The 12,274-nt window shown below is 42.8% G+C and overlaps 1 protein-coding gene across 5 annotated transcripts in view; it reads left to right on the plus strand.

Moving 5' to 3' along the window:
• Positions 1–12,274, plus strand: part of ARFIP1 (ARF interacting protein 1) — a 607,935-nt gene that overhangs the window by 209,397 nt on the left and 386,264 nt on the right. The gene's annotated exons all lie outside the window — the stretch shown is intronic.

Raw genomic sequence — 12,274 nt, forward strand, 5'->3', positions numbered from 1 at the left:
ATGAGCATGTGAATCCATTAGACACATGCTGGAGAACAACAGTTACAGGTAAGTAACTTGTTCCTTTCTCTGACCCAGACCTTAAAGGATTCCCAGACAGTAGAGTATCTGTCGACCGACCTGATATTATTGGTGAAGAACTCTGCCACTTCTGTGTGTAGCCCCTCTACAACCCCAGGGTTGTTTAATATTCCTCCCGGCATTCTCCATCTTTTTTACAGGTCTCGGGCGGTTGCGCAACTCAACCTCCATCAACACAGGGGAATGATCGGACAGTGTCCGGGATAGTATTTCGCATGTCTGCAATGTAATGTTCGCAGCAGGGGGGGACAAACCAGTAATCGATCCTCGACTCAAAGTCATGAACTGAGGAGTAATACGTGTATCCCCTTCTATTCGGGTGTAGCAAACGCCAGGCATCTTCAAGTGAAAGCTGTGGTAGAATGTTTTTCAGGGTAACGACCGTTTTGCTAGGTGACCTGATGGCAGTACTGGATCTATCCAACCCAGGATCAAGGGCAACATTAAATTCTGCACCCCATAGTATAGTGGGTATACCTATTGACACAATCAACTGATATATAGACTTATAAAAGGAAGGGTCATCAATATTGGGACCATATGTGTTCACCAGAAGCAGACGCTGACCCGTGACCTCACCCCAGACCAGTACATATCTGCCAAGCGGGTCAATCTTTAGGCCCAACAACTTGAACCCCAATCCTGGATGAATAAGCGTAATGACCCCCCCTGGACTGGGACGAGTAATTGGTATGGAATCTCAATATGCCCCATCTGGGCAGTATGTGCTCGTTATTTGGATTCATCATGTGTGTTTCTTGTAGCATAACAATCTGGGCACCATGCCTGGCTATATAGTTGCCTACTTTCTTAGTTTTCAACTGGTTATTTAGCCCCCTTAGGTTCCACGACAACAGTCCCACTTTTAACCCATCACCAATGTATCATGAAGAAATGTTTCGTTGACACCACGCATTTTAGGAGCATACTGTTTGTACAGGGCGAGTATTGCTAGCATCTGCGCGACCACTGGTTTAACCATTAACAAACATTCTGCTTCTTTTGCCCTTACCTCTTGACGGGGCTCCTGAACACTGGGCCCATTTACAGTCTCAAACTGTGAGTCTGCGTAACAACAACTTATTTTATACCCTCTAACCAGCCCTCCACCCTCATCATCACCCCCAACTTGACGATGTTCCCATTTCAACTTGTGAAATTTTCCAGGGGTGATCATTTTGCCTCACATGACCGCCAAACTCGGTTCCCATCTCCCCACCAATCAACGGATCTCGAGGCTGACCTAGGCTCCATTCAGCTTCGCCCTGGACCAAAAGCCAAACATGTAGGGGAAACACCGGCGACCCAAGCATAGTTGAATTTATCTTGTGTCATTGGTCTGCCGGATGGGGTCTGTTGTTCTGTGCCGGCCTGTCCCCTCTGGGAGGAACGGGTATAGAGGACTCTATATACGCCAAGGCTTCAGTCGTTTTTTTAAAAAGTGCGCTCTCCCTGCATGTTGAATCCTCATCTTGGCTGGGAACATCAGAGCATAAGAGATCTGGCGTGCTTTCAAAAGTTTGTTAACTGGGTCATAGGACCGTGTGCTAGCCTGAACCGTGGCAGAGAAGTCTGGGTATATATGTATACATCCCCCATCATACTGCAGTGTTCCAGCTTCTCTCGCCAAGTGCAGGATAGTGTCTATCTCTGAAATTAAGGAGATGTGCAATTATCGTACGTGGTGGTGCGCCTGGTTTGGGAACCGGTGCAAGCGTGCGGTGTGCTCTCTCCACCAGGAAATGTTCGGAGAATGCCGCAGGCTCGAACAGGGTTTTGAATAGCGACTCTAGTTGTTTCTCTATTTGCCCCTTTCCAAAGGACTCTGCCACGCCCACCACTCGGACATTGTTCCTCCTCGACCTGGATTCAAGATCTTCACATTTATTCTGCAATGTGCGCATTGTCTCTTTGATAAGAGTAATGTCCCGCCTTTGTTGAGTAATAGTATCCTCATTTACACTTATTCTGTTCTCAGTGTCTGTGATACGTGCGCTCTCTTTATCTATTCTGGCCCTCATGGAGCCTATAGTAGCCACTATCTCATCCAGCTTTGTGTTTACTGCCAGGAACCCATTCTGCACCAGCATTGCTAGCTTGTCTTCTCTCTCCTCACTTTCGGTTTAGTTTAAACTGGGCTCTGTGTGCACCTCAACTGTCACGTTTTGGTTTTGGCCACTGGTATAAGTGTCCATTGGTCCCTTTCTCTTGTTTCCAGGGGTCTTAGCTGCTTTGCCTGTTTTATGCGGCTCCCCCATTTTTTTGCAGGGGTGTGCGTCACTCTAGCTATACTTCTGTTAGTGTCCAAGACCAGGATGCTTATTGGTGTTTGTTCCTTAGTAATATGTTTCGCGTTGCCTGCAAGGGATGCAGTTACGGGTATGCCCGTGTTTTTTTCCGAGCCTCAGGGCATCAAGGCGTATATGCCACGAGTGGACTGTGACCTCCCCCGTATGTGATGTTGTGACCGTATTATCACAAAGTTTCAGTTCAGCTTCCTCCCCTGGGACTCGTATGCATTCCAAGTGCCCTCTTTCTCAACATCAATTAAGTTTTATTGTCCATTGGCCCTGAGTCCTCCCTCTCTCTCAGTTTCTGTTTATGAATTGGATGTTCCAATACAGGGCCGCGTGGACAGTCTTTACGTGTTTTCGGGTGACCAACCAACGCCCCCGTTTCCGGTAGCAGCGCAGGGGGGGCGTCAGCGCACCCCTCAATTAGAGTATGTCTTACCGGGTGTCACGCACCGCACACATAATCTCTTTTGGTACAGGCCAACACCTGTGTGCCCGCCAACGGGGTCCGCGTATCACCGTTCCAAATGTTCAAAAACATGCAGTCTGCCACAGGCTAGGGTTTTTCATAGTGTGCAGGGCCCAGGCGCGAAGCGGTCACAAACAACAAGGGATCACTCTCCTTGACGGCTGTAGTTCTATTCCAACCGCCCTTCCGCTCCACGAGCGTTGCCACTGCAGGGTCGGGTAACGGCCGCCCCCAGCCACCGATGATACGCGCGGCTGCGGCAGCCGGCGGCCGCAGCAGCAGGCTCAACCCCCCCAGTCGCAGCCACTCTCCCTCGTTCGCTCACCTAGAGTTGCGCATCCGTGCCGCGTCACCCCCGGAGAGTCTTAGTGGTCGCAGTGGCATTCAAGGATCCGCTGTAGAGCCCCCTTCTGTCGTGGCATCCGAGAAGGGAGCCAGGGCTTCCGTATCAGGTCCGCTTGCCAGTGTGGATTGTAGCCGACTTCCAGCTCGGCGTAGCCAGTACTTGTGCATCGGATCGGGTGCAAACCGTGTCCAATGGCTCTGCCCCCCAGCGGCCTTCTGCCACTCTGCGACCTCGGCCAACGGGTGTTTCTGCCTGGTTCTCTATGCTGGATCGTACAGTGCAAGGTGCTGGTCAATGTTCAAAAGGCTTATATCCGTAGCCATGTGCCGTAGCCGCTCAGGATTTTCTATGCAGGCGCACGGATATCCCGGCTACCCGCGGCACAGTCTTCCAACCTCCCAGGTGGTCTCAAAAAGGTTAGATTGGCTCAGGATCTTTCGGTGGGGCGGGAGCTCCGAAATTAGGCGGCCATTTTCCTCGTGCGCAACAGCACCCCCCCCCGGCATCCTGCATTCTTCTAGTGCCAGAGGCTCGTCTGCGGATGAGATCTTTGCAGTGGGCACTCAAGCTCCAGTGGTCTCAGTCCTCCGGCAGGATGTCGGACCCCGTTCAGGTGCCCTCGGTCGCCCAGGACCTTCTGTGGTGGGCTGTCGAAGGCAATCTGATGAAGGGGGGGGGCCCCATTTTGGCTGCCCTGGCCGGAGGTGACGATTGGGATGGGGAGCTCATGCTAACGAGTTGACAGTCAGCGGTCGTTGGTCTCCGTCGGAGTCCAGACTCCATATCAATCTGGAGCTGAGGGCCGTCAGGCTAGCCCTGAAGGCTTTTCTGCCGACTGTGCGAGGAAAGAGTGTCCTGATTCTAACGGACAACACGGTGGCCATGCACTACCTCAACAAAAACGGGGGGGAAGGGTCACTTCCTCTGTGTAGGGAGGCGATGCAGCTCGAGTTCTGGGCCATCCAGCAGGAAGTTTCTATCTCGGCTGTTCATCTGGCCGGAGACGACGACGAGACGGTGGACGCTCTGAGCAGGCAGAGCACGATCTCTCACGAGTGGGAGCTGGCTCAGGAGATTCTCCTGGGGATCTTCGCCCTTTGGGGGAACCCCTCAAGTGGATCTCTTTGCCTCCATTGTCAACCGGAAGTGCGAGAGGTTCTGCTTGCGGGAATTTCCTCCAAGAGGAGCCTTAGGAGACGCGTTCGTGGTGGAGTGTTCATTCCTATTTATAAGGAGAGGAAACCCGGTATACTACTGACTAAGGAGTTAGCAGTGTATACTTTGTCTGTATCCGGGATCATAAAATAGGGAGACAAAGCTAAGATACAGATGCTAGAAATACCAGAACACAAAGGTTCAACAGTGATTCGAAAAAGGGGACCAATCAGAATTAAAAAGGAGAATACCCAATTTTAATAGTGAATCATAGAGGTTAAAACATGTAATTAAATATAATGGTCCACAGTAAAAACCTTAAACATCCAATGTATAAAACAACAACAAGGAATATGTAGCAAGCTAAGATAGCCAGTTAAAACGGTGTCACAGAAAAAACAAGTAAACATAAAAGGTACTCATAAAAAAAAATAGTGTAGTACCCACTTCTGTTAGAATGATTGTGTCATAGATTTAGATCTGTTTATAGTCCAGAGAATTGTCTCGACATGTTTCTGTTCATCTAAGTATTAGTATGGAACATTCATCAGGAGGAAAAGTTATAGCAACGTAGCCTAGTTCCATTCAGAATGAAAGTAGCAACAACAAAAGTTTCATAGCATCTGAAAAATTAAAAAACATAAAACAAAGAGTTAGCTAGTGGATAGCCAAATGCTTTGACAAGTTCTAATGTATGAACAAAGGCACCATATGAAGGGGAATATTTACCTAAAATGGTGCTTGTGGGGGCTCTCTACTGTCAATAGTAGGTAGTAGTAGACGACTAAGTAGGTCCTACAGAGGATAGAAAAATCTATTAAGCATCAAAGTATGCTCAGAAAAAAAGCAAAAATGGGCTCACATCGTGAACGCAGAATAAATAGACCAATCCGGAGAGATAGTTCTAGAACATGCAGTGATAGAGAGGAGTAGATGGCGCAACACGTCAAAAGATGGAGGCAGGGAGAGCAGCAAATAGCGGTGGCCCAGAGTCTGCATGTCCCCCAAAGTGAACACAGGGGTCCGTAAGGTCTTAAACATGATCAATAGAGGCTAGCATTAAGTAGCGGTGCAAATGTGCAAGAAATGGCCAAAGGTGGAGAAACCCATGCAGTGCAAGGAAAATGAGTAAACCGAGATGCAATCTGCAAAAGCCGTGAGTGTGTACGAGTCAGACGAGAATCTTCTAACATCACCAAAATAGCGAAAATGCAAAGGAGTGACCGTAGTGACAGCAAACGGGGAGGAGGAGGAAGGTAAAAACCTTGTAGGTGAGACCGTGGCATCTACGGAGAGTCTGCGTATCGGGCTGGCTGCGGGGAAGAAAGCCCTTAGTTAAACGCTGCAAGGAAGCGAAAAAGGAGAAATCCCACATGGATCACGTCAGTAGTGAAAGGCTAATGTGATTGGAAAAGATTAGGTGAGCAACAGCGTGTATGACTTACCGATTGAGGAACGAGCGCAGCAAAAAATGCCAAGCGAACAGTTAGCACCGCTCTGTGAATCGAGTGAGAACGCGAAAGTAGCCGATGCCCGTGGGTAGTCAAGGCAATGCAATAGTCCTTCTACTATGTTGGTAGGGTACACAAGAGCCCAAGGTAGGGCGGAAAGGAGGCGGCCATATTGGACTGGAGTGGGGAAAGGTAAGGTTAAACTAAATATGCCGCAAAGGTAAAGTCACTGTGTAGACCGAGTAAGTGGAGGGCCCACAAATGAAGAAAAGAGTGGAAGAGGACTCACAGGACGAAACGGGTGGGATACATCCCCCAAAAAAGAACGGTGGGGGGGAGAAAAGAGGTCGGGGGTCAACGGAATGACCATAATAGCTATAGACTACGGAATAAAGATGTAATACTTGTGGCCTCAGGGGAACAGATTAAATGTTGTGCCACTCAACAGATTCATTAAGGCCAATGACATCACTACATAAAGTGTAGATAATGTTCTGTTCCATCTTCAACAGTTTCTTTTCGCGTGCTCCATAGTTGGTTCCTTTTTAAGGCCAATAACACAGTCCATGAAAAATCTTCATGCTTGTGCTTCTGAAGGCTGAAGTGCTTCACCAGAGGAGCATTTTCAGTTTTGTTCTTCAAGCAGCTTTGGTGTACCATAATGCAGGTTTTCACTTTTTGAATAGTTTTCCCCACATAATGCAGTCCACATATACAGGTGATCAAATATATCACAAACTCTGTGTTACAATTGGTGAGGTTCTTTTGGGTCCAGCGTTTTGAAAGGCCAACATCAATATCTTTAGTTTTGGAAGTTAATTTCCAAAACTGCCTGTCCTGAGTGTGTTTTAAAGAATGATATTCCCATGGAGTTCATTTTCCCAACCTTGACTTTCAAATAAAAGCCTAGCTTAGCTCTAATCCGTTAGTTGCAACCCCTCCCCCCCCATAATGTGCGTGTGCACTTCTGCAAGAGGGCAGTTTGGCTGACAGCTCTCAGGGTACCTAGACAATGTCACAAATCTAGAACTAACATGCCATCAAAATACACGACAGAGTAAATGGATTGAATGTTATATCTGCAATTGCAACGGTTGAGCCAGAGAGGCAGAAAACGGCTAGAGGAAAAAAAGAAATCCAAGGAAACCAAAAGTCGGTCGACGACAGACAATTATGGTATCCTCTTAACCCCGAACAAAACAGAAACTCGTCTGCAGGGAAAAAAGATTCAGATGAAATGACGAAACCGCAGAGTGCAGCAGAGATACAATGGGCTCGCTCTCCTGGACTTGGCAAACCTGAATCTACAATTGCGTACATTTTGCACTGCAATGCACAACATGAAATGACTGCCTTGCCTACAAATACCTGGTGCTCTAGTAGAAAAAGCAGTCAATCACGTTAATAAAGCGATATATTTAAACAACCGCAAAGGGTTTCAAAGTATTGCATTGTATTCGGAGATAATAAAAAACAACATGCCGGAGTCAGCGCAAAATATAAAAAAACAGATGAAATACTAGACTTGAGATCGAGACGAGACTGCAACAACTCTCATCTAATTGATTTAGATAACGAAGGTGAAGACATCGGAAGTACAAATGCAATGCTACCACCCGGTCAGCCGAACACTTCTAAATTCAAAGTATCCCTGATACAAACTGTTAACGAAACACAGATCGGATCATCATGCACTCAAAAATCAAACTTATCGGAATCACTGGTACTGTATGAAAATCATAATAGTTTGTTTGCAAGTAGTTAGACTCACTCTGAAGCAACCTTTGCGAATCCAACAGCCAGACCCTCATTTGGAATGAGGCCTTCTTTCAATCCATCTCACTAGATGACTTAACAGCAATGACTACTGATCTATTTAGCTTGACAAAACTATTTGAGAATCTGGATCCGAAAATAAACTAACAAATAATTACGCAAATATTACGTTCAAAACTGGAACCAGTTCATACAATAACAATGAACCAAATAACATTAGGGAAAACATTGGAACAAGCAATTAGTAATTCGTCTAGACCTGCAAAAAAAATGCAATCGGCTACTAAAACACAAAATGGCAACAAAAAAAGATACCTTCACAAATGACAGTCCCACCGGAAGAACAATGCAAATAGATCTGAAATTGTTATAATCGTAGACCTACTCAGTAACAAACCTATAATGGAGGATGATGCCAAAAAAGACTGCCTAATGAAACAAGATGGAAGCATGGAATTCCCCACACAGAGTAAGATGACGGAGAACATGAGGTTTTTACATGCTCCAAAGATCCCAAAAAAATTAGTGCCTTTAGCTAACAAGCACCAAGTGAGCAGTAATTTAAAAAAAAAATGTGTAAACGAATAGCTGCAACAGAGGACTTTGAAGAGTACACACACAAGTAACAACGGTGACAATGTACAAGCATTAGACAATCATATTATTATATCAATTGTTTTAACTTAAAACAAGCCCATTGTGATTAACACTCCATCGGAAGAGGAGCTATTGAACCTGTCGACATACTCCATAAACACAGGTTTTGACAAGGACAAAAGAGAAGCCTACTGTTAAAGTGATATAAATGACAATGAAAGCGAGAACAACGAAAGTATTAGAAGTACTAGAATGAATTTAAATTGCATCACCAAATTGAATACGAATAGTGCACAGCCCTTGGAACAAAGAAATTAAAAGGCTAAAACATTGCTGCTGCAACAAGCAAGTAAATCAAAGGATCATGTGACTGGCTCGGAAGAAAGAAATGCACATAATACAAAAGATGAAAAAGAGTCTAAAAAAAAAGGAAAATAATGTTCTATGCCTCAGTAAAGAATAATCTGACACTATAAAGAAAAATAGAGGACACGACCATAATAAAATAAGCAGAGACTTTTATTTGGAAATAACTATGGTTGATAGATAAAGACATGATCCATATTCTAATAGAACAACTATATGGACAAGCTTCTGGGCGATGGAAGAGCTAAAAAGAATTGATTTGCGAGACCTAGAAGCGATATACATCAAAAACAGGAAAAGAGACACTGCAATATTGAACATACCATCATATACTGTAAAGGAAAAAATATGGAAATGTGAAGAGGCAATGTCTGCACTGGGATTTAACATGTGCGCCAAAGAACACAGATATCCAAACAAAATATTTGAAAAAAAATACCAATTGCTGCAAAGGAACAATGATGATGGAGAGTATAATGAGCAACAACTGGGAATTCATTGCAAAGGCACGAAAGGGAACTTACAAAGAGAAGTATACATAGAACCAAAGAAAGAAAGAATAAACATGAATAAATGGGAATAGTTTCAACAAGCAATTGACAAAACAAATCATGCCAATATGAAATAGAATTAACCAAAAAAACATCAATTTAAAGCCATTATATGGAATACTAGAGGAATCTCGCATATACTAGAAAAAAATCACGAGTGCCCTCTAGAGAACTACGATCTGACGTGGGTGACAATACAACCAATCATCCCTAATTATGAAACCTGCTGGAATCCAGCCATAAAACAAAGGAAGACCAATGGCTGGTCTGTTAACAGTACTACGACTAAACTCTGGCGGTAAAATATCTTGGCTAATGCCTCACCCTTGTGTACATCTTACAAAAATAGAATTTGAAGCTAAGGATCATCCCCTAAGCAGTAATGTTGCAGTATTAAACCTATATTCATAACCTATATAAGAGAAATACGTGATGTCATTGAAAACAAACCCATACAATAAAACATACTAATTGTTGGTGACTTGAATACAAACTGCATTGCTCAAACTATTTATCAATTATCGTTAAAAGGCAGAAAATGGATGCAATTAATGAAGAAGGGAACAGAACTATCTTAAATGGAACCATACCAGGAAGTACGGGCTCACATCCAACATGGAAAAGAAAAGATGCAAAATCTACAATTGATTATGCATTTATATCACTCATAACTTAAATGAGATATACTCCTTCAAAATAATTGAATCTGTGAAGTGATCATAAGATGCTTGAAATAACCTGGAATTTACCTAACATCATAGAAAGACCTATATATAATGGAACAGTATCCTTGAATAAGGGGCGTAATAGATTCAAATGGACGCCTGCTAAGATTAACCAACTACTGACCAAGATAACAAAAGGAAACACTCCAACAAGGAAGGGAAAGTTCATAACACCGCTCCTTATAACCATTTCTTGGCATTAATGAGCGAACAAACTCGACCTAGAGAGTGCGTGAATTTAATACATAAATATATAGCCTAACCTGAAATTAAAATGCTAAAATCACAAATGAAACGGAAGCTGAGAAAACTGCTAAATCTACCAAAAGAATTATTACTAAAGGAGTCTAAAAAAGGTGAAATTGAAATACTAAAATCGTATTAAACAAATTTTAGCAAAAAGAAACGAGAAAACATGATAAAGGCAATATGCGAGACTGTAGATATAGCATCTTCTAAAGAACTCAAACAAGAATGGAAACAAATCGCTCCTCCTAAATACAATAAGCGGACAAAATGGTCAGACCACTTTAGCAAGCTGTTTAAAAATAGCAGTAAGAACTGTGGATACAGAATGGGGCAAACGAAATTGTATGATCTACGAATAGCCAGACTAGATTTGATGTAGGAAATAAAAAAATTAAGCTTGTCAAGAGCTCCAGGGCCCGATGGGATATCCAACACAGTGAGTAAAGCTCATCCGGAGCAATGGGCTGATGTATTACTGAGCATATTTCAAAAAGTAATTAAAACGGGTGAAATACCACTGATATGGAAAGAATCAACGCTGATACCCATTTTAAAAAAGGGAGATGGGAGTAATCCTATGAACTATAGACTGCTAGCTCTCCTTGACACTACAGGAAAAATCTTTGCCAGATTTGTTCTAAGAGATCTAAAGAAATGGCTCAAGGAAACGAAACAACTAGATCCTATGAATCTGGATTCATAACAGGCATTGGTACCAATGTGGATTGAATAACTATATATATATATATATATATAAAGAACAAGCAATACAAACCCAGTCACCTTTTATACATTGCATTTGTCGATTTTCGCCAAGCTTTTGACTCTGTATCCTGAAACAATCTATGGAAATAGCTAAAAAATGCTGATTGTCCAAAATACATAAGAAATATAATCGGACAATTCTATACTGGTCTAAGCATTAGAATTAAATTGAACGAGGAAGGACTACTCTCAAAGCCTATAATAACAGCACAAGGTGTAAAGCAGGGATGCATATTTGCTGCTACTCTTTAATTTCTATATAAATGACGTAGCACTGACTTAAGATTGCAAATCCTATCATCCAAAAATGGGTAAAAATAGGATAAATCATCTACTATATGCGGACGATTTATTATTAATCGATCAGACCCCAATTGGTCTGCAGCGTTAATTATCATCATTACAGATATACGCAGAGAGAAATAAACTGAAAATAAACACTGCTAAAACTAACATAATGAGAATCGAAAGAATAAAAGGATACTTGAAGACATCAGAATTCAAATGGACGATAAATAAAGCACCACTAGATGTACCGAATACCGTCATCTTGGAGTAAATGTGAATAATAACTAATGTGATGCCCCATATAAAACTGAGATAGGAGATAAAAGGAAATTTCTTGCGTCACAAGTTAAAAAGATACAAAAGACCTACGGAAGATTCTCATTGATATCGTCAATCATTTACTACATGCAAAAGGTGATACCAACCATTACGTATGGAGTGGAAGCCAAATTTACCCAATATCAACCTGAGTGGAACTATATCGAAGGTGTGTATTGGAAAACCTTGCTGCCTGTACCCAATAGCTTCCCATTAGCAATCATACAATACAAACTTAGTTTGATATCCCCACAAGGTACAGTCTGGTGTAAAATGCTGTCGTGTATATAGGAAATGCCTAATGCCTGAAATATCTAACCTCTTGGTGATGCCTTCAATATCTGACATTCTCACATCAGTCAATGAACTTAAATTAACTGACTGGAAAGAACTCTGTGGAAAGATCATGGGAAATGCAGACATAACAAAAGAAACACTGATTGAAAACCCTGACCGAGATAAAGGAAAACTATAGGATTATGATTGGTCTCTGGCCCAATCTAGAACGTACACAATTTGTATGCATCTCAATCCGCAATTCAAGAATAGAGGCAAACTGCCAAAATACCTTATCAAATTCCCAGATTCAAATCATGAGATTGAGGTTGACTTTATGGCCTGCCAGGCAGGTAAAAGTTTACCCCCAGAGACTGAGGGGAACTTGTGCATCCTGTAGATACTGCAACATTGCTGATAACGCTGAAAACACTAGAATATTTATTCGCAAAATGTGTAGTTCTGAATGATATGCGCAAAGTACATTTTTTTTAACCCTTTTAAAGAACATAAAATTCTTGAACATCAAGCTATGTGGGACACAATAATCAATGCTGATCGATCTCA

The sequence above is a fragment of the Ambystoma mexicanum genome, chromosome 6q (assembly GCF_040938575.1).
Source record: "Ambystoma mexicanum isolate Mex_15411 chromosome 6q, UKY_AmexF1_1, whole genome shotgun sequence".
Lineage (NCBI taxonomy): Eukaryota > Metazoa > Chordata > Amphibia > Caudata > Ambystomatidae > Ambystoma > Ambystoma mexicanum.